Source organism: Emydura macquarii, unplaced genomic scaffold (genome assembly GCF_026122565.2).
Source record: "Emydura macquarii macquarii isolate MOO-44397 ecotype Brisbane River unplaced genomic scaffold, CSIRO-AGI_Emac_v2 contig_431, whole genome shotgun sequence".
NCBI classification, from domain to species: domain Eukaryota; kingdom Metazoa; phylum Chordata; order Testudines; family Chelidae; genus Emydura; species Emydura macquarii.
In genome coordinates, this window is record NW_027130568.1 from 1 (window position 1) to 26,173 (window position 26,173).

Below are 26,173 nucleotides of genomic sequence, written 5' to 3' on the forward strand. Positions count from 1 at the left end.
GGACCAGTTGGGTAGATGCGAATCAATAGGGACTCTACTGCCAACAGCATAGGTGACAGTTATAATAGGCAGGGGGAGGCTAAACCTCCCCAAACAGCTGCTGCCAGAAGTTCCTGTTCCTCCTCCTCCGCCCTGCCCACACTTCATCTCCACCCCAGACCCTACTCCCACTTGGCCCCCTCCTTGCCTGCCGCTCTCACCTCTTCACCCCCTCCCCCGAGTGGTGTGAGTGGTGAGCAGGAGGGGGCAAAGAGGAGCAAGCGGCAGGTAGGGGGTGCTTCGGGGGAGGGGGTGGAGAATGGGTGGAGCATCAGCGGAGGGGGCGGAGCATGGGGCAGGGCAATGGTCTGAGTGTCAGTGCCTCCCCTGCTCAGCCTCCCCAAAGCCAGGAGTCACGTGCCACCCATGGCCAACAGTATGTTGGTGATATCCAGCTGTGTAGCTCTTTTTGGAGAGTCAGTGTGATCAGACACTGGACTGGAAGCCAGGAGACTTGTGTTCTGTTCTATGGTCTGCCAACGACCTGTTGCTATTGGGTGATATTTTTGATCAGTCTGTAAATTATTAATGTTATTTCTCATGGTAGAGACCAACAGCCTTGCAGTAAGTATTGAGGTCCCATTGTGCTAGGCATTGTAAAAACACAGAGGTAGATGTGACCTGCAGCCCCAAGAGCTTACAGTCTTGGAAGACAAGTGACATAAGGTTATGAGGAGGGGAAACTGCCAAAAGATATACAGATTCTATATTGTAAAATCTTAAGCCTATCCATCATCTTGTTTGTTGGGAGTTTTCTTGTAGATGTCAGCCAAATAGCATCCTGAGAAGGGGGAGAGTGGTAACTTTATGGATTAGTTCAAGGGAGGGTGTTTTATGTGTAAGAAGCAGTATGGAAAAGAGTCACTTTAGTTAGATGGTCAAGACTGGCTGTTAGCAGAGCAGAGAGGCTGGAAGGATAGGATAGAAGGCAAGTGAATAATCAGGCAAGAATAGAACTGTGAAGAGGTTTGAAGGAGAGGACAAAAATCTTACAACAAAGTGTGTGTGTGTGTGTGTGTGTGTGTGTGTGTGTGTGTGTGTGTGTAAAAATTGTACATTTTTAAAATTAATGTGGCAAGGCAAAAATAACAAATCCATTATTGTGTACTCCAATCTGTCACTCTTAAGAAAAGATTAGACCGAATCAACACTTTAAGTGCACAAGAAATTATATAGCATCATCTCTAATTCTGTTTATTAAAGAATGCAGCATGTGTTACTGGTGCAGGACATGAGACTGGAAGGTTTATTCTTGGCTCTGGCATTGACTGGCTATGTAGCCTTGGGCAAGTCACTTAACCTGTGTGTTTGTTTCCCAATCTATAAAATGAGGCTAATACTTTTCTTTGAGATGGTGTGAGGCTTTCTGTTTGTAGAGTGTTTTGAAGACGTTGTTTTTTATTATTTTATAATGTATACATATTTATCAAAAACAACTATCTAAAAAATTTTATATTTTCCTGGAAACCTACTGTGACAAAGTCAGACTTGACAGTTCTGGAAAGGTGATTGAAGGCAGGTGTATATCAATCTTAAAATGGTTAAAGCCCTTTTTTCCTATGAACTGGAAGAGGTTACCTCAGGTTAATTATGGACACCTGATTCTAATTACGGGCAGGCAGCCTATGACCTTTAAAAACCTCTTCCAGTGAGTGGGATGGGGAAGGAGAAGCAAACTGTCCAAGGGTTAAGTGCAGTGAGGGGGGAAAGGCTTCTCCTAGGTGAAGAGCTATTTTTCTGTATAAGGAGAAATCTTGTGTTTATTTCTGTCTGGAGAGGGAGCCTTGGTTCACAGTATAGCTGGGCCCAGAGTGGGTTGGAGAGGATGACTGGCAATTGGTAGCCATTATAAGAAGAGACAGTACTCCAGTGGGAGTTAGGAAATGTATTTGTCTTGTTTTTGCTTAAAGAAGCACCTGGGCCAACCTAAGGCCTATCCTGTACATACTGCAAAAAACCAATGTGAAATATTAAACCTCCAGAGTGGGACTGATTTTACTCCAGGCCCCCTCAATGCCAGAGGGAGAAAAGCTGGGCCCTGATGTGATGAAAGAGGTGCGTTGTCACACTACATACAGGCCAACTGGGTCCTGTGATTTTGGTCTTTAATATAAAACAAACCAAACCTGCAGCCTTCAGCTGTTTCTAGATGTGGACTGGTAATTAGCATGCAGTTGATAATTCATTGCTGTCTCAAGCACTGGTTGTTTTCTTATTCTAGTGTAGGATATTAGGAGATGAGGTTTATCTCACTTGGAAATGTTTCTTTGTTAAGACCACCAAAATGTCATCATAAGATTAATCGCCTTTCTAGCAAAAGTTCACCAAACCTGATATTTTCATTGCAATTGTTGATTTTAAGCAGGGTGTTCTTTGGAGCAAAGCTGCAGCTTGATAGACCAGAGTTTAATGATACTTCCTTTCAAAGTAGACTATTCTGTCACTTAGCTTTGGGGCATTGGGGGAAAAAGTGTTAAAGGAATAGAGAATTTTGTTTCATTAAGAAATCTTACACTTTCCTTCTGATTCTAGGTTTAGCGTTCTATTTCTGTCTCCATTGGGGAGAGATGTTTCACTTTACAAATCAGGTTTCGGAGAGGTGTTTTACTCAACCCCGTGCAGATTACTTTAGCAAAGCTATTTAGAAATATTTTCTTTTTTTCAGGGTAATTGAAAATTCTACACTTCTCATACCTTTTTCAAAGCCCAGATGATAAGATGTACAATGTCAGTGATTGAATGCTGTTCTTGAAACTTTCAACAACATTTCAAATCTTTTTAATTTTTGTTTTGCTAAATACTGTAGTAACATGCGTTTTGCATGTATGTATATGAACAACATACATCCTCTGTAACTTATGTAGGCTGTCCAAATTGTCACTTTTCAACAAATAACACATTATATAAATATCAAATATTAAGTATATCCAGAGGTGTTATTGGAAATGATAGTAAACCTTGTGCTTTAGGGTTTAAGCTGATAGTTAACTAGGGAGATCAGGATGAGACACAGGCGGGGGTGGAGATTATTTCACTGAGGCTAGCTGCAGAGTCTTGCATCTGCCTCTGAAGCATTTGGTCTGGCCGCTGCTGGAAACAAGATATTGGACTAGATGGGCCACTGGTCTGATCTAGTGTAGCAATTCATGGGCCTTCATGATTTATCCTTATCCTACCTATCGTCATCCCATTCAGTCCTGAAAGATTGAATCCTGCCTCTGATCAGCCCACAATTTCAGCCTCCATCACCCACTTACTAAAATTTAAAACAAGCACCTTTTTGCTTTCTCTACTCACACATGGAAGGAACTCCCTGTAAACGTCTGCAAACCTATATTTATCCTCCTTCAAATCCCTCCTTAAAACTTTCCTTTGCCATGATGCCTACAAAAAGACTTGACAGTGATTAGGCTGCTGATGTGCTGAGACCATGCTAGCATGCTGACCAATATTGTCTCATTATTTTTGTACTTGTCTGTCTGTCTGTCTGTCTGCATCCATCAGTTGTCTCTTGTCTTATGCTTAAATTGTAAGCACTGTCCTTTTTTTGTTCTGTGTTTGTACAGCAACTAGCAGAATGGACTCTTGGACATTATGATAATACAAATAAATAATCATAATAAAAATTCCTGTGTTCCCATATAATTATAATTTATCCCTCTACCACATGTATGCCTACGTAGGTGATTAGCACAACACCTATTAAAAATTATTATAGTGGATTTAGAGTATAGACACAAACTAAACTTTCTGATTGGCTGTCATTGGCACAGTATGAAGTATATGTTTAGTCTCAGTTCATGAATATGAAATATTTTAAATAAATTCCCTTTCATACCAGCAGTAAGGCAGCAATGAATTTCTGGAAGATTACTGCGCTTTGGTGGTGATTGAAGGCATGAGGTTTTCACACCGAGTATATAGCAAATCCTATAAAATGTAAGTAGTGTCTTATTGCCTAAGTAAGGATTCACTGTGGAAAGGAATGAGTTGAGATGCCAGAGAACACTCAACAAGCCATTTGCACTGTAGCAGTAAATATGATTTGGGATGAACAGACAAACTTGAATGTTGCTTTAATCCTACATCTCTGCTCAAATAATTTGACCAATTATCAGCTCTGAATTTGTGATTGTGCTTCCAACCCATTTCTGCTTTTCCAAGTGATGCTGAAGTTAACCTAAATTAAACAAAGCACTTAAGTGCACATACTTTAATTCTTTCCTAGATCAGTGTCTTAGTCATTAGAGCTTGGATCTTTTGTTTAATTAAATTAAGCTGATGAAAACTTCAGTGGTTACTTAACTTGATTTCTGTATTTAACTTTGCGTTTCAAGATATAACAGCAGCCCACACCACACATTGATGCTGTTTTCCATTAACAGTATATTTTTAAAAAAGTGTCTGTGAGGAATATCCTTGGAAGATGAAGAGTTTGCATGTTTTAGGGAGAGGTGTTTGTTCTACAAGGGCTAATTATAATGCAGTAGTTGAAACTAAACTGAAATTCTTTAGAGAGGTTCACTGAAGACAAAGTATTTTGCCAAAAAAGGTTTGGCTATAGAATTTTTGCTTAGTTTCATTCAGGCTTGCAATTGCCTACTTTAAACAAGTGGCTATTTTTTAACTGTATATTTTTATTCATATAGTGCAGAATTTGATATTTCATATATTAACCAGGAGGAACTATGAGAGCTCGGATGTAGGATGGTATATAAAGTTCGTGTCAAATGTTCTTCCTGCTTGGTGCTGTCAACTAACAGCCGGAGGTTCTCAAACTCTTTTTTTGCTGGGACTCTCTTTGAAAATATTTCAGGCTGTGATGACCCCCCCCAGAAAAGTTGACGACCTCCCCCAATCATGCCACCCCCCCACGTCATGCCACCCTTACTTCTGCACTGCTGCTGGAGGTGGCACTGCCTTCAGAGCACCCAGCCAGCAGCTGCTGTTCTCTGGCCACCCAGCTCTGAAGGGCTCTGGATGTCAGCCATGCGCAGGGCTGATGGCCGCCGGCCCAGCATGCACAGGGGCTCACAGCTTGTGACCCCACCCATAATAACTTTGTGACCCCTTGAGGGGTCCCGACCCCCAGTTTGAGAACCCCTGGGAGAAGAAGCAACGGGCTTAAATTGCAGCAGGGGCAGTTTAGATCGGACATTAGGAAAAACGTCCTAATTGTCAGGGTAGTTAAGCACTAGACTCAGTTGCCTGGGGAGGTTGTGGAATCTCCATCACTGGAGATTCTTAAGAGCAGGTTGGACAAACACTGTCAGGGATAGTCTAGAGATAATGCTTGGTCCTGCCATAAGTGCAGGGGACTGGACTAGATGACCTTGCAAGGTCCCTTCCCGTCCTACCATTCTATGATTCTATGGCAGTGGAATGGCAGGTTTGATACAGAGTATGGCACTTTCAAAAGTTCTGGATTGTTAGATTTATCACGGAGGATGAGATATAATAAATGTGCTTATGGAGATTCCCCTGCACCAACATTGCTGTTTCTGGAACTCTGTAGTGCATTTCTACAGAGTGGTGTATCTTAATGTATGGAAATCTTCCCATGATTGCAGAGCCTGCTGGCTTGTATTGCCTAATCCCCTATCACAATGAGGCAGCACAAGACCCAAATATTTTTTTACCTGGTGCCTATGTTTTCCAGTTATTGCATCATCCACTTGACAAATCCATATTTTAATGACATGGTACAACATGTGTTGATTTTTATTTTAGATCACTGATTTTCTAAAATACTTAGTCTCTTACACCCAACCATCCAGACCATCAAATTTTGCTAATAACAATTCTAATTTTTCCTCTCAAAAGGGCAGCAGTACCTGCAATTTGTCCAATTTAGCATGAAGGAATACTAGCAAATCCTACAGTGACCTTGTTGAGTATGGAAAAGAATACATAAGTTGGTATCTTTCCTCTGACAGCTTGATTTTTCTTTCTAGATGCTTTTTTCTACAGTTTGCCATTACAATGGATGCTATCTAAGAATCTTCCTAGTGTCCTGCCACTCTCTGTTCTGATTTCAGTGTTTGGACAAGTAATCAGCTAACAGAAAATGTGGTCACCACATCTATGTGCAGAAGCTGGCTTGGAATGTTGAGAAAACAATGTTGTCTTTCATTGTACAGGTTCTGTCCCTCTGTGATAGAATCATAATGCACTGACATTGACAAACTGTGGTAATATTATATATCATCTTTTTAAGAAAGAGAGACAGGTGTTTGGTTGAAAAAGTGCATGTTTTTTATGAGAGAAAGGAAATACTATTAAAAAATGAATCTCTGATCCATCTAAATAAATTGTCACAGAGATGGGATTTGCCGACCATCAAATGCACAACTTCATGCTCTGGAATTTGTCAGTGTGCCCATGTTATGGCAAAATGTAGTCTTGATGAAGATGGAGTAACAGTTACCAAGGTGGTCACTTATGGTGAAAATTAACTTCTTTCAGTTATATTTCAGCTAGTCAATTTTCTTCAGGCAAAATTACTGCAGAGGACAATGCATATGTATTGAAGAAAAAAGCAAATAATTTTCCAATCCTGACCTCAGCAAGAAATCTCTTCCTTCCCCCAAGCCAACTACGATAAAATGTCATAAATTCTCTCCACATGTCCCAATTGTGTTCAGGTAGACTCTGATAGAGGTTTGAAGCAGTAATCAGATATGTTTCTTCCAGAGAAGTGGGACTGAATTTCACCTTGTTCTTTTCAAAATGTTTTCTTTTGGCTAGACAGTTGAGTTGTATTTGTTTGGTTTTTCTCTCCACAGGATGTGTGCTAGTGAAGGGTGACATCGTTGGTTGTTAAATTTTAGCATTTAATTTTTTGGATCAGTGACCCATAGCTCCTTTTGTTGGTGTTTTTTGGGAAGGGAATAGATCAGTGTTAGTGCTTTGTCTAATGTATTAGATAAAATCCTTCACCCCTTACCATCAAACCCTAAAGATATGGACTCAGAACAAAGAAGATGGAACATTAACTTGCAATATTTATTTTGAAATTGATGGATGCAGATTAAAGAGTGCCTCTTTGCCAGTGAAAGGGGAAACCTTATCCAGAATTTTAGTGTAAACATTATTTTTTATGGCTGTGGAATGGAATAAAGTTTATTGTGTTATAGTTTGGTGATTGGAGATGACTTTAAAGAAGAGTTGACCTTGATACTGGGGTCTTAGGCCTGGTAATTCATTCCCTGGGGTAGCTCCTCTGTGCAGCAAGTTGAACCAGGCCAGGGATACGATTGGCTCAGTTACTTTTATTGATCCCTTTTGTGAAGTGAAGTAGTTCTGATTTGTTTAACATCTTGTAAAGCAACTCTGACTACCTACTAGGTGTGTCCCTGGAAAATTCAAAGCAGGAATTAAAACCAGAATGAGACAGCAGGTCTCAGAATTCTTCTTACTATTCAGCCATTTTATTTATCTCTGATTCGCCCGAAAGATTAAAAAGCTGTTGCACTGTGTTTTCAAAGAGGGGAGCTCAATGGCCTTCCTCATTGGCACTAAGGAAGATGGAGGTCCAAGTCTTTCTTCAAGACAGTCTCCCCTGCATTTCAGAAAATGTTAAAGGCAGGTGAACATTTACAGTGGGGGGACAGACACAGGAAAGGGGAGGGTCAGTATCTCAAAGTTTAAACAGTTAAATGTTTTGTAATACAGGCATGAGGAGAAGCAATTGTTTGACTGCGGTGATTGAAAATTATATCTTTAAGTATGGCGAAAGATGATTTCTTAAGTTATGTTAAAGCAAGTTACATAACTAATTTTATAGCCCCCACCACTTTGACCCTAGAAGACATACTGTAATCGCAAATCGCTGCTTTGTTAGTTGAGCCCTCTTACGTATGCAGGCAAACTTGAAAATACAAGGGGAGTCCCCTGCTCAGATAACAGGGTTCAGTGACCACCAGGAAGGTGGTGAGAAGAAGGCTGGACTGTGGTAAAGAAGAAATGGGATCAGTGGCTGACTCTGCCACCAACTTCTTTTTTGACCCTGGGCATTTTCTGTTTCTTGGTTCCTCATTTGCAAAACAGGGATAATAATACTCTTCTCACTCATTCTTTGGGCCTGATTCCCTCCTTTTATTATTCTTCTGTTAACTCCACTGACTTCAATGGAGTTTACTTCTGGTTTCCTACAGGTGTAAGTGAGATGAGAATCAGGCTCTTGATCTGTTTTGTTAATTAGATTGTAAGTGCTTTGGGACCCCAGAAGCTGCTTCTTACTGTGTACGTGTTCCGTGCCTAGTATAATGGGGCCTCTGGATGCTATTGTAATGCAAATAATAAAGAGAGGGAAGTCAAGATTATTTGCTCTTCGGAATATAAAGCTACCATCAAATATGAAGGTGTGGGGGCTGGCGGAAGCATTTTCCATTATTAAAATATTTTGGGAGTGGTATCTATAAAGAATTCTCTAGTTCATATAAAGGTGTTAGGTATTACATGATGATGATGATGATAGAGTTCTGGGTTCATGGCAAAGTCTCCCATCAGTGAGAACTTCAGGGTTTTTTTTCACACTTCAGGTTTCTCCTGCAATGAAAGTCCATTGCAATCTGGAATGGTCCTCCTCTAGATATGTTAATACACTGTGAAAGTGCACATCATGCCTGGATGGGCCCTGCTGATAAAATATTGCCTGGAGATCTCTCAAAGTGCTAATGTGTCAAAGTGCCTACAAGCATAGGGTGAACATTACTACTTTCTAAAGGTCGTGTCTGTTGAAGTTAGATTGTACACTCTGTCTTTGTGTAAACAGTGATTCCACTTTACAAAAATAGGAAAGCTTTTTTAGGTGAAAATCCAGGGATTAATAAGAAAAATCAATATAGCTGATAACATGTCTCAGAACTTGAGACAAAGTGGGTGAGGTAATATCTTTTATTGTTGATGAGAGAATCAAAGTTATGCAGAGCTCCTCTTCAGGTCTCTTAACTTGGATAGTATTGCAGAAAAGCCCAATATTAAAGCTCAAAGTCAACTGATTTTAAAACTTGTTCACAGAATTAGCAGAGTTATCTGATTTGAAGTCTGATCTGTCACAATACTGTCAAAAATGTGTTGTGTTGCCTTCTAAGGCCGTTTTCTTTCCCTTTTTCTAGCTTCCTCGTTTGCATTCCCAATCTTTCTTGTTCATTTGCTATAACTTTTAAGTAGAAATAAATTTTCACTGTTGCAGCAGATAGTCAACAGCAGTGCATGGCAATTTGCTAAATAGGATTATTAGTTATTCTTATAAGAGGCTGAGAATTTTTAAATAGCATATTATACAATTTTATTTATTTATTCTGTTTCATTTTGCAACAGCATGCAGCTGTGCATCTTCTGGAGTTTTATCCTAAGATTAGTATTTGATGCTTTGCAAAAACTTCTTTCTTTTTGTCTTTAGTTAACACCAATTATGAAATGTTTTATATGCTGTTATTGTATCATTTGTGTAGATAAAAAGAAATAGTAATGCATACTATTAAAATATGATTTGAAATGACTTAATTTTAAAAATTTGTGTTGTATGTATATGGATCTAGAAAAAATAGTTTTAAATTACTTTTAAAAACAAACAAACACACACACACACACAAGTAAAGCTAATAGAATTTTTTATAGGGCTTTTGGGTGGTAGTACCATATATCAGACTTGTCAACTATTTTTAGTGTTTCTCCAGCCATTTGTTTTCATAGATAACCACTTGTCCTGTACTTTCCCTTCTTGTTTATAAAGTATGTGTCTGTCTCGAACATGCAGACTGTTTTATTTTAAACCCATGCATACCTTAGTCCATTCTTTGTGATTTAGCTGCACTTTTCTTATCTAGAGCAGCAGACACTGCTGTTTATTGAGGAAAAGGTTTATCTTCCATTCCTGCAGTTATGGAACTACAGGTTTCAGAGAAGATTTACTCAGAGGAAATTCTCTTCCTCGTTTTATTTCCTTCTCTTGCCCATTCTGAAGAGCTGCTCTGTGGCACTGGTTGGTTAGAATTCCTTTGTTTCATCATAATAGCCCATTTGCTTCTCTAAATTGATGTTTGAAGTCAGAAGGTATATTGAACCTGTTGAATGGATATATTTAATTACTGCTACTCCCTCTCCCCATTTGGCTAATGCCTTTATTTCTAGGCTTTTAGAGAATTGGGCATATTTTTAAGGTAAATGTATTTTTCAAACATATCCTTTGCTAGTCTGCTCTTCTGATTAAACTTATCTATATTCATAGGGAACTGTCTCTGTAAGCTAAGAAAGTTGTTGTCCTGGGTCAGCTGCTGTTTCTTCCATTCCTTATTAATGACTAGTGAGTTGGGACCATTCCCCTGATATGAGTGGCACTTTTAACATATTTATGTCTTCTCTAGAAGTGCTACTGTGGCACAGCTGAAATGCTGCAGCTGCACCAATGTAGCACCGTAGTGTAGACACTTAATACCATGACAGAAGGAGGACTTCATATAGTATAGTAATATAATTTTGTTATGAAGTCCTTGGTTAATGCAGTAATGGGCAACTACTTGGGGTAACTAGATGTTTGGAACCAAAAAATGTGGCACTTTTTTACTTGCTGAGATTAAAAAAAAGAATATCCACTGTGTGAACAAAGCCAAGGGGAGAATAAAAAGGGAGACAATAAAACCTTTTGCAATTTTTTGTATTTCTACTGCATAAGTGATGGCAGACAGGAAAAAAAGGGTGGAAATGGTTTGAGTTTATATGTGTAAATTGAAAAAAAAAATCTGAGATGGCTGTGTTTAGGAAGATGGTGTAGTTCTTCTGTCTTTATGATGCCTAACGCTATGGAAATGAGTTTAGAAATGTAGGAAATGTAGAGTGGCATTGTCACAAGGTAGGATTTTTAGCTTTTATATCAAACAAAACATATTTTGGCTTACTGAAAAGTAGGACAATCCTACTAAAAGTAGGACATCTGGCCACCCTAAGCTGCCTCCAGGAAAACTTTGTCAGTGTTTGTGGAATCCAAGTTCTCAACTACTCTTCCATATCATCACATCAAGCTGTCTGACTCCTTGGTTGCCTGCATTTTTATTCTTCTGCATTTATGCAACTTCCTCTTTTCATTCCAGTTTTCAGTCATTCAGCACTAGTTTTATGTGCACACCTGGCAAGTAACCCTCTTTCTTCTCTAAATATTATGATTCTAGTAGTCAGGGAAATGGAGTACATCTTATTTTAACTCTATCCAATTTCAGCTATTGAGGAGTCTTTCTCTGTGTGTCACTCATTGGTTATGAAGTGTAAACTGTTTGTTATTTGACAGAAAATTAGACAGCAGGGTAGCAAGGATGCATTTATAAGGGTTAATAGATATTTATGTTTTAATAAATGGTTAAGAGATTGTTGGAGTACAATAGGTTGCTTATAACCATCTTTAAATCCTTTTACTGATATCCTTATAACACAAACTACTTGTTTCTGTAGTGTGCTTATAACCTCATATATTAACCATTATAAATGGAACCTTAATATGAAGTGTGACTGACAGCAGTAATCAGCCAGCATTTTTGAGAAGGAACACATTTTTGTTTATAATACTTTTACAAGGTTCCATAATTTTGGTACCACATTATATATTAGGCCTCTGATATTCATTAAAGGTTCTTACTTTAAGCTTATTAGACCCGTCCCATGATGAAGTGGGATTTTTTTGTAATATTTTTATGAATTCTATGTGTACCTCAGTTTTCCTCTGTACTTTGCATTGCTACCCAAGGGAGGCAAAAGAGTTTATTCTGCTCTTGGGGCACAACAGGAGACATGAGGTGTCACCTCACTGTCTGTGGTGCAATGAATTAATTATTAAGAAACTAGCACTGAACCTGCTGAAACCATCCCATATAAATGGAGAATATGAAATAGATAATGGGAGGCCCCAGTGATGAGAACATTCCCACCTAACAAATAAGGAAAGCAGAGCCAAGACCCCAGCTCCAGAACAAAGGAAAACATGTCTGGTGGCAGGGTTAAATGTGGCCCTCTGGAGAGAGTGTGCTCACCTTGGACTGACAAAGGGACAGAGCCTGAAACAGAGTCAATAGCAGTTTGGCCAGATGGACTGTCTTAACGTTTATTTCTGTATGCTAACTTGAGGGCTTCCGATGCTATATTCCAGTTCACTAATAAACCCTACTCTGTTTTGAAAAAGTGGCTGGGTGTCACTACATATACTTGCTGAGGTGAATCCATTGCTGAATAGTGTAAAATTATCTGACTAGAAATCTATTGCAGTTGGACTTGCAGGGCAGAACTCAGAGGGTGAAAAGCAGAGCTGGAGTCCAGGGGCTCAGTCTTGAAGGAGGTGAGGCCACAGGGACTATCCTGAAGGAAGAGTGGGACCCTTTGGGGGTGCTCCACCCTGAAGTGTTCCTCCAAGAGACTGTTTAGAAGTTGGGGCATAGTACAGATCTGTTGGATCTGTGACACTGCCACAAAAGATTGAAATGCTGCCAGTCACCTTTACAAAGGTAAATCTTGGCTGTGGGGAGGGAGGGATGAGTCAAACCCCACAAAAACAGTTGGGAAAAGACTTTGACTCTATACTTAAATAATCAGTTTCAGGGTCTGCTTCAGACCTTAAATTATCAAAGCCTCCTCCTGCAAGCTGATCTGCATGGGAGACCTCTGCCCCTGCATACAATTGCATTGATCACATTGGGGCTGCCTGGAGATTTTGTAGGTCTGTTTACATGGAAAGATTGCAGGAGTAGTGAGGCTGAAGGCCAGAAACTTTCAATCTGCACCATGCTGAAGAACTTTTTCCCTCCCCCAAAAACATCCCTAGTATGGATTTCACCCAGACTTGAGAGCCTGCGTTTAGAGCTTTGTCTTGCCCCAGGCATTCTCTTCTCTGACTTCCCAGCAGACATTTTTATAGCTCATCTCCATAGCACCTGGTCAAAGGGTGAGAGAAGGGAATCCAGACTTAATATCTTGCTTACTGTAGTCCTCGTATTGCCACTGCATCCTGTCACAGGAAGGTTCTTCGTTGTGTTGCCCACTAAAAGGTTATCCTTCTCATTGATTATGAGTATGAGGTAGAGAACCTGGATCTATGAGTTCAGAAGTTAAGAATTTTCCCATCTCTGTAGGCTTTTTGGATTTTATTGTTCAAAGGCTTGACTTTGGGAAGGTGAGTTGCATTCTTTCATTGTTTGGTCAGAAAAAATCCAATAAGCATGGGATAGCAATTTTGAATTGAATATATAATAAGTCTAATATATAATAGTAAGAGGAGCTTGATGATAACGTATGAGATTGTGCTGGAAATTTTAGTAGTTTACAGAGAAGGATTTAGTCTTTGAACTAAGAGGAAGATATAAATTCATTCTGTTTTAACTCTATGGATGGTACAAATTACTATTTGTTTAATTAAAAATAAGTAGATTTTGCATTTGAGAAGGTGAAGGGATTTATTACATAAAAAAGAGAGTTGCTTCCCACCCCTTGGGTTTGCTGCTGCATAGGTAGAACCTGCAGTGAAAATATGACCTCCTTTAATAGTGTAATATATTTTACTATCCACATATTAATATTCTTATAATAAAAGCATTATGGTAGCTCCCGCAGGATCCAGTGAGACTTTTATAGTGTCTTTTATAAATGAAAGAAAACAAAATCATTCTAGTTTGAGAAGCTATATGACAGAATTAGATTTTGTCGTTGACTGTTTTCCAGTGTTGATGGCTTAATAGTAATGTAATTTAAAAAGAAAATCCTGGCATTTGACCTATATGTAAATAACCCCTCAAAATGTGCAATGGCGATTCCTCATGTATATTCTCTATATGTGCCACTTCATTGATATCAAGTGACTTCATCTCCTCCTTCAGGTCCACCCATAAAATATTTTCTTCCATGTAGCCATCTGTAAACTGATAGAGTGATTCAGGAGAAATTAAAAGCAGAGATGCAACCAGCAAGATATTCTACAAAGGGTAAAGTTTTATATCCAGACATCAAAACAAGTTAACATTAACAACAAAAGAGTAACAGAAAACATTAGCTTAAGGGTCAGCCTGGGTCTGTGATCCCAGGTTTGCTTTTCTGCAGGCATGCTCCCTTTTGCCTCCCGTTAAGCTAGTTTATAGCTTTTCTTTTGGGTCACCAGTGCAAGAGATGTGAGAAGCTGATCTGCCTCCTGGATCTGCTCCCTCTTCAAAAAACAGGCTGTAATTGAAGAAGGGTGAAGAGAAAAATGTGACTTTTTTGTTTGTTTGTTTTTTAAACAGGATTTTGGTGTATTGTTGCTTACGCAGTGTAGGTTCAGGTACTGTGGTCATGTGTGACTTAGAAATCTGTGTAGTAATCATTAATTCCTTAACAACCAATCTCTCAATACCTCTTTAGACTGGAATTGTTATTGCATATGTTGTGTCTATTATTGATTGTAAGTTCTTGGGGGCAATGACCTTTTTTATATGTTTTGTAAAGTACTTATAATGTTCTATAAATAACCTGTCATAAAAATCTGGACAGAGGTATATTGTGTTTGTCTCTTCTGTCCTTAACTTTTACTATTCCAAATTAATGTAGTATATTGATACAATTTTGAACAATTGTATTAGCATTTAGGTTATGGAAAGCTATTTTAAAGGAATTGGAGCTTATTTATAAAATGACCAGGATAAGAAATGTTTTTTAAAAGTTGTTTTAAAGTGGAAGCATAGAAATTACTATGAAAATTTACACATTCATTTAGTTTTGATCAGGAACCCTGACAACTTTAGTTTGAGCCCAACTTCAGTTATAAGTTTGTTTTTTTACTTCAGATATTCTCCTGCAAAGCTATAAATAAAAAAAACCAAGAAACAAAATGAAAAAGAATGTTAATAAGGGAAACAACAATATATTTTCACTTTGTCCAAGTTGAATGACATTTTTTTTTAAAATGATGATTCATAAATGGTAGAAGAGAAACTAAAATGTTAAAATATTTGTTTCAAAATTCTTGGATATTACTAAGAACATAGGTAAAGGTTATTTTAGGCCATGATTTTACTTTTAGTGTCACCTTTCGATTGCTCAAATACTGTTTTATGAACTCCAGCTGTTCAAAAATCATGAGTCACACCCCGAGATCATGGAATAAATAAATAAAGTCTGTCTTTGAGTCTTTATGGTTCATGTTTTTAAGTTTTTGTCTGTAATCATGAGGGCTAGAAATTTTGCCAATAGGAACCTTAGCAGTTGTTATTCTCAGTGTTGCTATCTCTTGCAATTCTCAAAAATCAAAAGGCAAATAACCCCCCTCAAATGTACTATTTTTAAAAAGAATTGGTGATGGAGGGATGGGGAATAGCTATAACTCATGATTTTTGAGACTCTGTGGTTGACGATACGTTAGGTCAGACTAATGGTCCATCTAGTTTAGTATCCTGTATTCAACAGAGGACAGCGTCCAGCTATGCCAGAAGAAAGATAGGAGGTAATAAATGTTGTTTAATTCAGCCGCAACTTTGTTCACTTAAAATATCTGGGAGTATCTCGCAACAAATTGTAGCGTGCACATCCTCATCTCTTCTTTAATCATTTCCAAACAATCCCCAGCCATCCCATTGCTGGGACCCTGCCCTTGCATGAGGTGAAAAAGGGCTATAAAAGGAGAATGTTAACCTCCTTCCTCAGCTCCCTTCAGGGATGTTTTACTTCAAACCTTCTCCAATCCTTTTTCTCCAATGACCATATCCCTTCCATGCTGAGTACCGGCACTGGACATCTGTCACAAGTTTTATGTATTAAGTTGCGACTTTATAGCCTTAACCCCCTATTCCACTCAACTAGGTCCCAGACCAGCTCTGAGGAAAAAAAACACCTTGCTTTGGACAGTCTGGCAGTGAGGGAAAAATTCCTTCCCAGCCCCTCAAGGAAAAGGGCATCTAGCGTAATGCTCACAATGAGCATCAAGAGGAAACCCAGTCCTTTTGCCAAGTTTGTTGGTGGGGGGTGCTGCCAGCTCAATCGTAGTAAAGAGGGCCCCTCTGGGGCTGCATGAGATATAAATATTCCCCCCATACACACACACTCCAGGAAAGGCAGTGCAGTGACCTGGCCCCAAATACTTCTGGCCCTTCTCCTGACCTGGCCCCAAGTGCTTCCTGTCCATCCCTGTAAACTTTCTCCCTTCTCCCCATGCATTGTAAGAAATCCTTAAAGAGGCAACATCCCTTTTCTTCCAGGTAGTTGTGCAAAGACCCCCATGCATGAAGGTTGCAGTGGGCACATTTTATTAGATGCTCATCATTCTGTAGTGGTGAATCTGTTTTCAAATGGTTGTGGAAAGTTTTAGCGCTTATCATCATGTTTGTTGACTTTCTAAAGATAAGATTTCAGAGAAAATGGAATGGCACTGTCTGGAATTCTCAGTCATTGCAATTCCACGAATATTGATTAGTTCCTAGAGGCTGTGGAGGACTCATTATCTCTTTTCACTGTAGCATGCTGATGAAATCACCAATAGGTAAGGTTTGTGCTGCTTTTTGTTGTTTTGCAATGTGTCAAAATTGAGTACCTTAACTGAATCAACACGCTGTCTTGCTAGTTAACTTCTGCATTTCACATGTTCTTTTTTTCAAGAAAGCTGAGGGTTCTTTCACAAAGGGATTGCATATGGGAAGAGGAGAAAGAAGGAGGATTTTTAATATGGAAGCATTTGTTTTGTTTTACTCCTGGTATGGATAAAGATGAGTCTGGGGGGTTTCACTTTTGATTATTTTTGTTCAGAATGGAACAAAGATTAAAAGAGAATCTATGCCCCCAAAATGTTTACAATCTGAAAGAAAACATTCTAGCCCAGGATGTCCAACTCATTTAAAATGGCAGCCCTGATCTGATATCCTGCCACTTGGCATGGGCCACATTCAGTAAAAGTTATTAAAATATAAATTAAAAAGATAAACCGTGTTGGTAATTGCTTAAAATTATTTTAGATACTAGTGACTGTGACTAGTGCCATAGGCATTGACCCTTGGGCTGTCTACCCTCCAGCTGGTGGGTAAACACTCTTCCATGCCATTTCCCTTGCCTGGACACATACCAGGTTCCACCAGTCTTGTGCCTCTCCAGCACTTCTTAAAAGCAACCAAGCAGTTCTACACCTGTACACAAGGTTTTTCTGGATTGCTACACTAAAGTCTGGGTAACTGGGCTATGATTTGTAGAGGGCACCAGTGTGTTGCACTCTTACTACCTTATGTGGACCCTGCTGGTGTGCACTAAATGTCCCTTAGTGCGCATTGATGTAATCCTGTTTGAAACTACATCAGTGCACACTAGTAGGATCTACTCGGGGAGCTAGAGTGCAGCACTCGGGGAGCTACAACGCAGTGTTGTACAGATCACATCCCCATGTTGCGGGCTCCTGGGTCATGTAGACAACTCAGAAGATTCATAGATGGAACCCAGCCCACAGACTATATGTCTGACATCCCTGTTCTATAGGATAAATTCTTCCTTCAGATACGTGAGGTCAGTAGTCAATGGGAAATGGATAGGTATATCTGAGGGCAGAACTTGTCACTAAAGAATAGAGGTAGTGTCAAAAGCAAAACTTAAAATTATGGCCCAGTTAACTTTCATTTTCTGTTCCATATTCTTTCTTTAAAACAATAATTTGGGACTTTAGCTATATTTAATTGGAGGGAAATGAGAAAATGCATGGTTAAAAAGTGCACAAATGCCTATTGTTTGTGGTCAGGTACCCTATTTCTATTGGGTGACTAACCTTTCCATACCCATTAAGACGTCACAGTGGTATGTGGCTTTCAATAGGTTTTCATCCTTAACTAAAACAACTCAGCTCTCAAAAGAAAAAAAGAAAGAAAAAGCTGCTTAATTTCATTACCTGCTCTGAGTGCTAAGCACATTCTGTGTGCATAGCAAACAAAATGCCAATTTAAAAGGCCCCCTCAAAGTTTCTGATGGAGTGGTGATGAAAAGCTGGCAGGTATACTTGTGCAGACCTGTATAAAACCACAAAACCAATTACCTACTAGATACCTGCAATATGAAGAATGCCAGCAGTGATTTTATATTCTTAAATAGTGAACTGCAAATCCAGTAAATTAAAATGTTCAAATCTATAAAAGCGGAGTCACCTTAAGCGTGTATAAATGTGATAAGAAAATTCCTTTTTCTTATTCATGGGATTTTAAAAAATTGAATTACCATGGGGGAAAGTATCTGTTTACGATAAGTTATTGTAACTTTTCATTTGCATTCAGTAAAAAAGGAAAGGGAGTACATTTTGGAAATTGCATGCATTTCATGAATCTCACAAGCTCAAAGTAGTGTAGAATTTGAGACATGCTGGTTATTCTACCACAGCAATCAAACACACATTTATTTTTGGTTCAACTTCAGTAACTTACAGAACTAGCAGAATCTAATATGAAGCTTTGGTACTCATTGGGTTCTAATAAGTAGCAATATGTACTTAAAGAAATGCAGTTAGTTTTTGTTTTAATGTATTCTGTTGCAGTTGAAAGAAAATTCTACATATCTGTGCTGTCACAAACATCAGTCCTAAAATCTTCTGCTTTGGAACCTACTGTTACGATATATTGGGTCCATTATCACCTACCCCAGGCATTCAAAATTCATGGCAGACACTACTTCCCCTTTCCCTCTAATCATATGACTTTTAAAATAATACGTTTTGGTTTCTTTTTATTTGCCTTCTTGTTTTGAGCCTCTAGACTTCACTTTTTCCAGATTTTCTCCACAATCTTGATGGAGGTTTCTTTTGAAAAAAAGAAAGCTGAGATTCTCAGGTAATCACCTGACTCCAGGATTTGGTGCGTTAAGAAAAACATCAAATATCGTAATCCTCATGATAAAGTTGCAAGAGTTAGTAAAACTGAATTGGATCCAGATTTGATTTGATCAGAAATGTAAAAGGAAAATGAATGAGGGGGAAAAGAAGAGCTGGTTTCAGCCACATTTATTCCAGATTAGACACTTTGATGATAAACGTAATAGATAAACAGATTAAAGGTGTCAAGCATATCATACAGTGGTGAAATGCTTATTGTCACAGTATATAGATAGAGCATAGTACAAATGATCTGTGCAGTACTCTTCTTTTGTCTGTGTTGTCAATTAATTTTTTGTTTCATTTAACTACCCAGTCTCTGACACCTTAGAGGTACCCCCTGCAACCTGTCTCATACCGCCAAGAAAACCAAACATTTCCCTCAATAAGCAACTACTAAAGTTTTTATATAGGCCAGGGGTGGCCAAACTTATTGACCCTTGGAGCTGCAGACAACAATTTTCAGAAGTTCGAGAGCAGGGTGCACCTGCTGGGCCTCCAGGCTTAAGCCCTGTGGGGTAGTGATCGGGCTTGGGGCATGGCAGGTGCACCACACAGGGCACGAGCCCCGAGCCCCACCAAAACCCTGCCACGGGACAGAAGCCCAGAGGCCCGGCAGTTGCCTCTCATGGGGCAGAAGCCCCTAGCCCCATCATCCCACTGTGGGGCTGAAGTCCTGAGCCCCAACAGGTGTGCCCCTGGGACTGAAGACCTGAGACCCCCCCTCCCTGCTGAGCAGAAACCTCTAGCCCCCACCACCCCACTGCATGGCAGAAGCTCTGAACTCCCTACCCCAATCTGGTAGGCAGAGAATGAGGGGTGGGAGAAGCCGCACTTTAACTGTAAAAGAGCCGCATGCGGCTCCCGAGCCACAGTTTGGCCACGCCTGATATAGGTAATGCAATTCCCTCGCACCCACATCAAATAGCATTTGGAAGATATGAAACTGAGGCTGAGAGAGTTTAAGGCTAACATTTTCAAAGTGTCTGCTAATTTTGGGTGCCCAGCTTGAGAGACAAAGGCTCTGAGTTTGAGGGAAGTTGCACCTGCAGCTCACATTGACTTCAGTTGGAGTTGTATGGTTTGGCACCTGTGAACTTCAGGTTGAGTCTCAAGTTGAGTGCTTAAAATTAGTAGCCACTTATGCATATTTGGGCTTAAATGACTTGCCTGAGATCAAATAAATGTATGTGAGAATCGGAACCCAGATTTCTGGACACCCTGTTCTGTGCTTTAGCTCCAAGACCATCTTACTCCACCCTACACAAATCTTCTTCCATAGAGGTAAGCCAGGAACTCCTTGTCTAAGGCTGAACTAAACATTTGTCATTCTACATTTTATCTTACATTTTCTTAAGTAGTAATATTCCTAAATTGAATTTTAACTACTTGAGATTCTTGGCTTTTATCTAAATATTTTATTTGTTACATCATCTTTTTTGTCTTATTTATTCAATCCAGTTTAATATTTGAAATGTATAATATTATTTATAAAGTCATCAACATCACCACAGTATGGCATGGGCCACAAATCAGTCACATGGTAGAAAACATAATAAAACTTGTAAACACTTTAATGAAAAAAAAACATTTTCAAAACTTTAAAGAAGAAACAAGTGAGATGAAGACAAATAAATAAGAAGGGGAAAGGTAACAGGGCCAACAGTGATAAAGCTCCTCTGGAAAAAATAATTAAAAGTTCCAGTAAATGCATGGGATGAAATAGGATGCCCTGGAGTATGAAAGTAAATTACAGTGTGTGATTCAGACACGGGGTTCAGTTTGTGACTGTATTATGCTGATGTAACTCCACTGAACTCAGTTAATTTACACTGTCATAAATCTGGAGTAATACAGTGATGAATCAGGCCCTGTGAGTTCATAGGACTGCTAATTTAAAGACTGTCCCTGCTTTCATTAGGTCAGTTTGAACTTTCTCAGTGCAAAGCTTCCTCCACTCCCTTTACTCTTAGTGGGAATGGAGGATTCAGTCAATAGTGTGTTGAATCTAGCCCTTACTGAAGACTTTTCTCCTGGATCCCTGATGAGAGAATTGCAGAAGAAAGGTGCCGCACTGGAGAAACCCAGCTTTGCTCCTGTCACAAGAAAGGTGACAAGATGCTTATTGTTATCTTTCATATTACCCATTTTACAAATATAAAACGAGTTTTCTCTGAACACACAATTCTTGCTGGCAATAGTTACTTCCTTAGCTGCTTCAAAATAAGCCTTTAGAACAAGTAAACTTATTGATGTCAATCCAGCTAAGGGTAGCAGTCAAGCAGCACAGAATTCCTCTCTTTCACTCAGTTCTGCCCCCACAACTCTTTCTCAAAACATTGTTAGGATTTGTCTGCATATTTTAAAGATTTCCTTTTAAACTGCAGTAATGTGGCTTAGGCACAGTTGGAAATTGGTTAAATTGGTTTCAACTGCCACCTGCCTTTCAGGTCACCTGGGACTAAAATATCTGCTTGTGACAAATTACAATGGAAAATTAGTTGGGTCTGTGGGTGGGCTGTGAAACAAAAAGAATTAGCTAAATTCAGTAGTTTTAAGTTAACTTGGGTTGACAGCGTCCTGTTAAGACTATAGTGCAAAGCAAACCCCTGCTTAATAGACTTCTGTAAGTCCATGTTTTCCTGTGGTATCCCTCAGCTTTATATTTATTTACTAGTAGCTTCATCTATAATAATGACAAGCAGGCCTGCATTGGGAAGGTGGCTATTGATACCATACGCATTGCAAAAGTCAAAGAAAAATGTATATTAAACTTGTTCAGTTGACTAGTATTGCACTGTGTGTTGAACTGTAAACTTAAGATCTAACACTCAATAAACGAAAACTGAGTGCACTGCATTACTGTTGTGTTATCGTATCAAACAGTGGTTTTAGTTACCTGGCATTGGCATACATGAATGAAGAAATTACTTGTTTGCTTTCCCAGATGGAAGTAAAGTGCTGGTGTCTTAGCATATGCCAGTGAGTTTCAGTAAGTGATTCAATAAAATAAGTAACTTGTAGGAAAAGTTGGTTTGAAACACTTTATGATTTGGTGTCAGTATTATATGAGCAGTTGGCTGATTTGATATTGGCTATGATGTTTTTCCTCCAACAAAGAACTTTCCATGAAATCCATTAACTGCATCACGTCTCAGTGTCCATAAATTCTTCAGTACCAGAACTTGACAAAATATATATCAGTGCTCTCACAGCCCCAGAATTATGCTCAATTGCTAATGGGATTTACAGTATTCACAGGTGTTGTAATTTTCTACACTTAATTCTCTGGTAATTTTATGATATTGAAATTAAGCATTTTTTCTCTTTTCGTCAATAAAATTTCATACGGACAATGGCTTGTTTATTTTAATCTATGTCCTATACACTGAAATGTAAGTACAGTATTTAATATTCCAATTGATTTATTTTATAATTATATGGTAATGACCAAGTAAGCAATTTTTCAGTAATAGTGTGCTGTGACACTTTTGTATTTTTATGTCTGATTTTATATGCAAGTAGTTTTTAAGTGAAGTTTTTTAAATAAAACTTGGCCGTATGCAAGACAAATCAGACTCCTGAAAGGGGTACAATAGTCTGGAAAGGTTGAGAGCCACTGTTCTAAAATATACCTTAGTGGAGGAAGGTGGAGTGGGGGAATCTAATTTCCTGGACGAAGCCTTGAAAGAAAAAAGGTTGTGGGCATCGAATCTACAGAAAATCGTGGTTCATCCCTTTTCGTGTACCCAAGCTAGTTGGCAGTAAGCTTCTGAACTGCAGAAGTTTTTTCATGAGTATTTCTACTTATAAAACAATAATTTCTGTTCCATGGTTGGAATATTGTAATTCTTAGTCACCAGAGTGCAAACCTCACCATCCAGCTATCTGTTCATTTACAGGCCTCTCTGTAGGAAAACACAATTTATTCTGAGAACCTCAGTTGAAAAATGAGTTTTTAATTTTTTTCTGAGCACATGGAGGTTTAGTCATTCTTACTCTTCTGGTAATAAGTTTCATAATATATAGTCCATTTCATGTGAAATCCGTCTCCTGTGCTCACAAGCCTCCACGTGTTGGTTGACAATGGAATGTAGCCGTTGTATTTTGTAGATGGTCTCTCCAGTAGTTTGCGGTCAATCCAGCAATAGAGGAGACAGAGAATCTGTTTGACTTAAGAAGAGTGGCATAGGTTTGAAAAAACTTATGAAGGCAGAGTCTCTGTATTTCCTAATATTTTCTGCAGTTGACACTTAAGTTTTCTTTCTTCCTGCATTCCATACTGTAGATCATCCCAAAGCCATGGAAATATGCTTGGTTGTCTGTGAGGTCGGTGGTTCCATTATTGCTCGAAGTAATAGTCAGGAGTGGTTTACCAGTTCTTCCACTCCCTGGCCTTCTGGTGAGGTAGAGTTTTTTTTCTTAAGTTTTGAAATTGGGTGGAGTGCCTGAGTTTCCAGGAGTTAGGCCATAACAGTAGTCTTATTTTTGCCTGTTGAGGTGGCTTTGGATTTCCACTGAAAGTTGTCTGACTATGACAGTTCTTGTGTTTATGTCCACAACCAGTCTGTGACTCTATTGCACACTGGCTGTGCATGTGGGTTTGGAGATAACCTCCAAGAAATATAGGGGGGAGAAATTAATAGAAGAGTGTGACCCAGGCACCTCTGTTGCTGCCAGGAAGTCCTGTTTATGAATAAAGACATAGCATTGGTCTGGTATATCTTGGAGTGCAAAGAGACACTCTGATCTTTTTGAGGAGGCAAACTGACAGTGTGTGCGTCTCATGAAAGAAGGAACACAGCCAGCATGTCTATAAAGCACTGCAAGGATTTTGGGTGAGCAATACTCTGCAAGACATCGGAGTATCTTGTTAATTAAGTCTAGGCTCTAGAATGTGAGTTACGATTTTATTTTATGTATAATCGTTTGTTTCTTACACTTCTACTTGCTATCACTTAAATCTGTGTGCTTTGTTAAATAAATTTATATTTGATTTCACTATACACATATCTAAATGTTATGCATTAAGTGGAGTACTCATCTGAAGTGGATCTGGTAAGCTGGGGTGTACTGTTTCTCTGGAAGCAGTGACTCTGTGAATACCGTGAGTGTCCAGTAGACCGGAGGCTGTATACACCAGGGAAACACTTGGAGGTCTCAAATGTTGGAGTGCCCTGATCGCTACCTCTCATGTGAAAGTGGGGCCTACAAGGCTTAGAGGGGGATGCTTGTGTTACCAAGGGCTGGTGGAGTTGGGGAGCTCACCCACGGCGGATACAGACAAGACTTCCTCATGCTAAGGTCAGGTGGTAGCAAAGTGCCTCACAGCCTGGTACCCCTAGGGAGTGTCACAGAAGGCTATGTCTCCAAAGGTAAGTTTCCAATGACTGAGCCTTGTTTGTCTGTCATTCCCTCCTGGAAGCCCTCATGTCTGGAATTCTATATGTTAACTGAGTGCCCAAGTTGGTCTTGTTTCTAGACTCTCAAATTAATTGGCTTTACTAGACGTGCTTTGTTTCAAGCGAGCCTCTTTTTGGATTTGAGCTGATCTGGGAACAGAACAGAATGACTGTTTTGCTTCCTGATTTGTGTTCTCTGGCTCTGTGAAGTATAGAGTAACATAAAGGTACAAGGTAAGTCAGCGCTGGCCATGAGGAGTTATTTGGCCAGACTTTCATGATGCAAATGAATCAGGTGACTCATTTGTGATAAACTCATAACTGGTTAAGGGATTATTCCCCACAGATTTTATATTGAACAGCATGTGGTTATCATCTTGGGATTTGTTTGCTGTAGTCTCCTGTGAGGTGGGGAAATGGGGGAGTGCCTGGTTGCCCATGGTGTTAAACTCGTGGACTACAAGATATCTAGAGAGTAATAAGTCTTCTCCACTTTCTTGGGGCCTGAGTTCAGATTATGATTTGGTTTTGTGACAGCAAAGTCTATGGCAGTGGTTCTTAACCTTTCCAAACTACTGTACCCCTGAAGCCTGAGTCCCACCCCCACAGGGCTGAGGCATGTAACTTAGTTTCATGGCGCCCCTGTGGCTCCAGGCAATTACCTTTCTTGCCACCCCCAATACCAGCTCTGCACTTGCGACCCCTCTAAAACTCCAGGTTAAGAAACACTGGTCTATGGCATTACTACTCTTGTGTAGCCAATAGATAGGTCTACAGAAAATTGACTTCCTTTGGGGTTTACTTGGGCATCTTAAGCACCTACTTGGAATTTAAATCTTACTTTTGTAACCCTGCTGCTTTCAGCAAGTCTTATGTTCTCGAATTATTTCAGAGATTACATTTAACAGATATGTAGCAAGTTCTCGATTCCATTCCCTGTCATCCTGTTGCAGAGTGGACACCTGCTGGCAATTCTCTTCCTTCTGCTCATCTTTCTGGAGAAGATGTTATAATCTTGTCTTCCCTATTTATCTCTTGAACTCTGAGCCAAAAAGAGTGATTGCCTCTGAGGTGATGGTGTTGCTTGGTCTGAATTGTCCTCCCTGGAGCACAAAAGGATAGAGAGCAATTTCCAGAGTATTCGATGATTGGCAAGGATACATCAGTTGTGGCTTATGCTATAGTTTCTTCCACTACTATGTGTCTTCTTGCCTCAGGCACTTGAATAAGTTTCTCTCTCTCTCTCTCTCTCCCTCCCTCCCTTTCTTCCCCTCCACCCCCTCCCTCGCTAGAACATCTGTTTTTCTATTCTGATGCACCTCCAGAGAGGCTGATGTGCAGTTCTCTAGGCTCTGATCTAGCTGCAGCTGCAGGAATGGAAACTAAATGTCTCTGTGGGTTTTTGTTTTCCAACTTTACCATGATGATAACATTGGTGTGTAAAGCTAATAATATATTTAGAGATTTTCTACTTACCAGTTTCCTTGTAATCTCTATTCAAGCTATCAAAGACTCAGAACACCCTTGCTACTCTAAATGGTTTTCGGGTTTTTTTACAATTTCAGAATGGACCTTGTCATGGTTCTCTGCTTATAGTCCAATTTGAAATCCAAATATTATTTGACTGATGCAAGCATGTCTTTTTCTGACACTGTCTGGTGTTCAGTAGAAAGTGACCCGAACAACTGTGTCAGTCCTCCTAAATTTTATCTCTGAAAAAATAGTCTGCCCTTTGCCTCCTCTTCAGTTCTCTCTCTGATTGACCTTCTTGGTTATGGATCTCAAATTGTGTGATTGTTGTAGCATTTGAAGGCAGTGTAAAAATGAGCTGTCTAGTGGTGTCCGTGTTTGCTCATGGAAACTGGTTTGTTCCAGGCATTCTACAACAGGTGCTCTT

The 26,173-nt window shown here is 39.4% G+C and overlaps 1 protein-coding gene across 3 annotated transcripts in view; it reads left to right on the forward strand.

The window, feature by feature from the left end:
- The first annotated feature begins 1,733 nt into the window (after positions 1–1,733).
- Positions 1,734–26,173, forward strand: part of LDLRAD4 (low density lipoprotein receptor class A domain containing 4) — a 314,887-nt gene continuing 290,447 nt past the window's right edge. For 2 of the 3 annotated variants that reach the window (XM_067537460.1, XM_067537462.1), the window contains exon 1: positions 1,735–1,760. The gene's annotated coding sequence lies outside the window, so the exon portion shown is untranslated. Of the gene's footprint in view, positions 1,761–26,173 lie in introns of all 3 variants that reach the window. The other variant, XM_067537464.1, reaches the window with a different exon arrangement.